The sequence below is a fragment of the Panulirus ornatus genome, chromosome 4 (assembly GCF_036320965.1).
Source record: "Panulirus ornatus isolate Po-2019 chromosome 4, ASM3632096v1, whole genome shotgun sequence".
NCBI lineage: Eukaryota > Metazoa > Arthropoda > Malacostraca > Decapoda > Palinuridae > Panulirus > Panulirus ornatus.
The window spans coordinates 3179301-3185877 of NC_092227.1; the positions used below are offsets into that span (position 1 = coordinate 3179301).

General features: G+C 43.9%; 1 protein-coding gene across 1 annotated transcript in view; it reads right to left on the reverse strand.

The window, feature by feature from the left end:
- The window catches only part of eya (eya transcriptional coactivator and phosphatase 2), a 271419-nt gene extending 265258 nt beyond the window's left edge, over positions 1 to 6161 (reverse strand). The window contains exon 1 of the mRNA XM_071692443.1: positions 5645 to 6161. The gene's annotated coding sequence lies outside the window, so the exon portion shown is untranslated. The remainder of the gene's footprint in view (positions 1 to 5644) is intronic.
- Positions 6162 to 6577: the final 416 nt, after the last annotated feature.

Genomic DNA, 6577 nt, shown 5'->3' on the forward strand with positions numbered 1-6577 from the left:
CTATTACAACTTATAACCAGTCTGTAACTCGTTACAACCTGTCTATTACAACTTACAACCAGTCTGTAACTCGTTACAACCTGTCTATTACTACTTACAACCAGTCTGTAACTCGTTACAAACCTGTCTATTACAACTTACAACAGTCTGTAACTCGTTACAATCTGTCTATTACTACTTACAACCCGTCTGTAACTCGTTACAATCTGTCTATTACTACTTACAACCAGTCTGTAACTCGTTACAACCTGTCTATTACAACTTACAACAGTCTGTAACTCGTTACAATCTGTCTATTACTACTTACAACCAGTCTGTAACTCGTTACAATCTGTCTATTACTACTTACAACCCGTCTGTAACTCGTTACAATCTGTCTATTACTACTTACAACCAGTCTGTAACTCGTTACAATCTGTCTATTACTACTTACAACCAGTCTGTAACTCGTTACAACCTGTCTATTACAACTTACAACCAGTCTGTAACTCGTTACAACCTGTCTATTACAACTTACAACCAGTCTGTAACTCGTTACAACCTGTCTATTACAACTTACAACCAGTCTGTAACTCGTTACAACCTGTCTATTACAACTTATAACCAGTCTGTAACTCGTTACAACCTGTCTATTACAACTTACAACCAGTCTGTAACTCGTTACAACCTGTCTATTACAACTTACAACCAGTCTGTAACTCGTTACAACCTGTATATTACTACTTACAACCAGTCTGTAACTCGTTACAACCTGTCTATTACTACTTACAACCAGTCTGTAACTCGTTACAACCTGTCTATTACTACTTACAACCAGTCTGTAACTCGTTACAACCTGTCTATTACTACTTACAACCAGTCTGTAACTCGTTACAACCTGTCTATTACTACTTACAACCAGTCTGTAACTCGTTACAATCTGTCTATTACTACTTACAACCAGTCTGTAACTCGTTACAACCTGTCTATTACTACTTACAACCAGTCTGTAACTCGTTACAACCTGTCTATTACTACTTACAACCAGTCTGTAACTCGTTACAACCTGTCTATTACTACTTACAACCAGTCTGTAACTCGTTACAACCTGTCTATTACTACTTACAACCAGTCTGTAACTCGTTACAACCTGTCTATTACTACTTACAACCAGTCTGTAACTCGTTACAACCTATTACTTCTTACAACCGATGTATTACCTTAACAACCTATGTTTTATGTGGTTTATCCAACAGTATGTATCAACTATGTTTATATTCACTGATATGAATGTTTACAGTCTAACTCACTCGCTGCTTCACTTGTTCGTTTTACAGTGAAGGGGGTTTTAGTCATTATATGATAATAACATTAAGCTGATCCAAATGTCATCTGTCTGTAAGGTCCCTTCCTGTAGCTCTGTGTGTGTGTGTGTGTGTGTGTGTGTGTGTGTGTGTGTGTGTGTGTAACCTCTTAATCAACATACGGTATCACACGTCTCAGAATCCTCTATCAAAACTATCAAATAATCAAATAATTTCTATCAAATGTTCTGTCACATAACAACTACCGAAGCAGATAAATGCCAACAAAGGGAGGTTATGGTGGTAGATATAAGGCAGCAGCGAGAGGTATGGTGGTAGATATAAGGCAGCAGCGGGAGGTATGGTGGTAGATATAAGGCAGCAGCGGGAGGTATGGTGGTAGATATAAGGCAGCAGCGAGAGGTATGGTGGTAGATATAAGGCAGCAGCGGGAGGTATGGTGGTAGATACAAGGCAGCACCGGGAGGTATGGTGGTAGATACAGGGCAGCAGCATGATGTATGGAAGTAGATATAGGGCAGCAGCGGGAGGTATGGTGGTAGATACAGGGCAGCAGCGGGAGGTATGGTGGTAGATACAGGGCAGCAGCGGGAGGTATGGTGGTAGATACAGGGCAGCAGCGGGAGGTATGGTGGTAGATACAGGGCAGCAGCGGGAAGTATGATGTACCCTATACGAAGATTATACCCCACCACACGAACCCATTAAAACTATACCCCTCCACACTTTAGACTTAACCCCTCCCTTCACTCACAATAACCTCAAACATAACAACCCAATCTTGATAACATGGAAACCAGCGATATTAGAATATATATATATATATATATATATATATATATATATATATATATATATATATATATATATATATATATATATATATAACCTCAGTTTATATCATGTTACACATCAAACATGTGGTGGCCACCCCAATCTAGATATCTTAACCGTAAATAATAAACATGAACTTCAGAAACCCAAATATTTGACGATTCTTTTTTACTTCATTGAAATATTCTAAAACAAAATGACATTTACTTCAAACTATCTAAAACACGTGTTTTACTTCAAAATTTACAATTCTGATACTTCCGCCCATTTCAACCTTCATTTGGCAAAAGCTTAATTACTGTTTTACACTGAGAACCTCGATGCCCGTGTCTTTTACAAACGCTCATACATTTATTTACAAATATTCGTCAATTTACAGCGACATTTTTTCTTCAGAATATCAGATTTAGTGTTTATCATGCCAGACCTTTATTTTACAAACTTTCAAAGTATCACAAAATTTAGTAAATCACCCATAAGCCGTTTTGCACAAGACTTTAGTGCACATTCTAATGTACAGAACATTAATTGTGCTAGAAAACAATTTCGCGTAATAGAGAACACTATGGTGCGCTATAGAACACTGTGGTGTACTACAGAACATACTGGGAGCACAAAGAACAATTTAATGTACTGGGGAATATTAAGGTTTACTAGAGAACACTGTAGTGCCTTAAAGAACACTGTGGTGTACCAGAGAACATTATGGTGGCCTAGAGAACACCACGAAGCACTAAGGAACACTGTGTTGTACTAGAGAACACTATGGCGAATAGGAGTAGGTTATAGTGTACTATAAAACACTGTGGTGTACTAGAGAACACAATGCTGTACTGAAGAACACTCTGGCGTACTAGAGAACACTATGGTGCGCTAAAGAACACTCTGGCGTACTAGAGAACACTATGGTGCATAAGACATAGATGTGGTGTATCAACAAATATACTCTGGCGTACATGAGAACACTGGCCTGGACAAGACAGCACTGATGTACAACTGAACACTGCCGTATACAAGATAACACTGTGATGTACAAGATAACACTGTAGTGTACAAAAAAAACACCACGATATCCAAATAACGCCACGATGGACAACAGAACACTGGTGTACAAGAGAACACTACAATATAAAAGATAACACTACGTTGTACAGGATAACACTGTGGTGTACGAAAGAACACTTAAGATATACATGGTAACACCACGATGCACAGCAAAACACTGTGTTGTACAAGAAAATACAGCAAAGATAAGTCAGCACTGTCCTGTACAAGATAACATTGCAACGTACAAGAGAAAACTCCAATATAAAAGATAACACGGCGGTGTACACGATAACACTGCGGTGTAGAAGAGAACAATACTCTATACAAGATAACAGCTCCAATATACAAGATAACATGGTGATGTACAAGATAACACTCCAGTACACAAGATAACATGGTGATGTACAAGATAACACTCCAGTATACAAAATAACATGGTGATGTACAAGATAACACTGCGGAATATACGGTAACACGGCGGCGTAAAGAGCAATGCTATACGGAAGATAACACCGCAGTGCACAAGATAACATGATGATTTAGAAGATAACACTGCGATGTACCAGATAACAGGGTGGTGTAAAAGATGACAACGCGGTGTACTGGAGAACAATGCTATATGCAAGATAACACTAATCTATGCAAGATAAGACGATGTTCAAGAGAACATGACTAGGTGCAAGATAACACTGCGGAGAAGATAACACGGCGGTGGAGAAGAGGACACTGCTAGGTACAAGATAACATTGTGATGAAGATAACACAGCGGCGAAGAAGACAACACGGCGGTATATAACATTACAGTGTGCAAGATAACATGACGGTGTACAAGATTACATGATAGTGTACAAGATAACATGATGTACAAGATAACATGACGGTGTACAAGATGACATGACGGTGTACAAGATGACATGACGGTGTACAAGATGACATGACGGTGTACAAGATATCATGACGGTGTACAAGATAACATGACGGTGTATATGATAACATGACAATGTACAAGATAAAATGACGGTATATAAGATAACGACGATGTACAACACGACGGTGTACAAGATAACATGACGGTGTACATGATAATATGATGTACAAGATAACATGACGGTGTACAAGATAATATGATGTACAAGAAAACATGACAGTGTACAAGATAACATGACGTACAAGATAACATGGCGACACAAAAGATAACACTTCGGTATGCGGGATAACAATTCACTGTACAGGAGCACATTGTAGTGTAAACCACGAAGTTATTAACAGATCTTCACTTTCACCAATTTGCATTTGAACAAAATTATAGAAAATAGAAATTGTTCACAAAAATACATTTCTGTGAACAAATAAATATATTCTTTTAAGTAGCGAAAGGATTAATTCATTCTCTTTACGCTGCAAGAGAATTTAATTACGTTTTCTATTTACTGGAGAAAAAAAAAAACGTGCTTCTTCCTCGGAGAAATTACGTGGAATTAATTCTTTCTATAAACCTCGTAATCTAATTCCGATTTCGGGTAAGCGATTCGTTAAAACTGTCCTGAGCTGCTGAAGACAACGCGACGTTAATGGTTTGGAATGATGCGTCAGTCAGTTTCTGCGGTTACTGACGGCTTTAGTTCTATGAGTAGTTATCGATTAGGGTAGTTCCGTTGGTAGTTATTAGTTAGGTTGGTTCCGTTGGTAGTTATTAGTTAGGTTAGTTCCGTTGGTAGTTAAGGGTGAGGACAGTTCCGATGGTAGTTACGGGTGAGGATAGTTACGATGGTAGTTATGTGTGGGGTTGATTCAGCCGGTAACGAGCAGTTCGTTGTTGTCCGTTAAATCGTTTATGTATCGACTAGGACAAGTGGGAGAGGACATGGGCAATCTGGAGAGGACAGGAACAATGTGGAGGGGACAGGGGCAAGCCTGGAGAGGACAAGGTTCGTATGGAGAGGACGGGAGGGAGGATGAAGTGGGCGGTGGGCGGGCAGCCGGGCGAGTGGGTCGGGGTCTGTGGGCGGTGGGCGGCTTGGTAACGACCGTTCCCACTGGGATTGTTCTTTTGAATGGGTGGCTGGGCGGGAGGGGCGGGCAGGGTGTCTGGGGAGAGAGAGAGGGGAGCAGGGGCCCGGTGGTTGACATAATAGCGGGTCATCTTACACCCCGGCGGCCGTGACCCGCCCGCCGGCAACCGACCCGCCTTTCCACGGCCGCCCGGAGCCCTCATCCCCGCCCGGAGCGTCACACCCAACCCTACACGCCCGCGGACTGGGCGCCGCCTCCCGGGGGGGGGGGGGGGAACAAACACACACACACACACACACACACAAGCCCGTGCCGGCCGATACCTGTGCTAACCTCACCTGGTCGGCCGGCTGGTCGACCGGTCGACCATATCTCACGCCACGGAAAAAAAAAAAAATCAATTTTTAAACCGCAATAAATTTAAAAAAAAAAGGAGGTAGACTTACCTGTTGTGGGGGAGGGAGGGCCTGGTATTACGCGAGGCGGACGAGGTGAGATAGAGAGACAGAGAGGCAGAGAGACAGAGAGAGAGAGAGAGAGAGAGAGAGAGGGGGGGGGCAAGGCAGGCAGGTTAGCGGCGCGGCGGAGGCATCACCAGCACCCACCACACACACACACGCCACACTACCACCACCACCACACCTCCACCACCACCACAACTGCTCCTTTTCCAAAGCGGTGGGTAAGTTTAGTTACACCTCCTCCTGCCGCCGTGCTCTGCTGCTGCTGCTGCCCGCCGCCACCGCCTCCGCAAGCACCACCATCACCACAACGACTACACCACCACCACCACCGCCGCCGCTGCTGCTGCTGCTGCTGCTACCACCTCCTGCCGCCTCACGACACTCGCAAACCATCTAAAAAAATATTTTCCATTTACGCCGCCGCCGCTAACTAATCTCTTCAGGAGGTTTACACCAATTTTCTCCCGCGAGTGAGTTTCATTTTATCTCGCGGCTGAGGAGGGTCGGCCGAGCGGCCGGCGGCGGCTGGCGCGGGTGCCGCCCGCCACCGCCCACAGCCCCGCCTCCCTCCGGCGCCTCGGCGCCCCGACGGCCAATCGCCACGCGGAGGCGGACCCCCGCGGACCAATCGGCTCGCCGCTATTTCCGGGAGGCTCCGCCCGCCTCCTCCTCCTCCTCCTCCTCCCTCCTCCTCGTCTGTAGCTGTCAAAGCTGGAGTCAAAATTGAGATGCAAGCATGTGTCTCCCCTCCTCCCCTCCCCTCCCCCGTACCAAGACCTCGCGTGCGAATTAGACAGCACTTGACAGATTTGACGGACATATTGGAACCTGGCACGGCCAGACACGCTCTTAGGGCGGCTGTCGTGCATACACACACACACACACACACACATGCAAAAAAAAAAAAAAAAACAG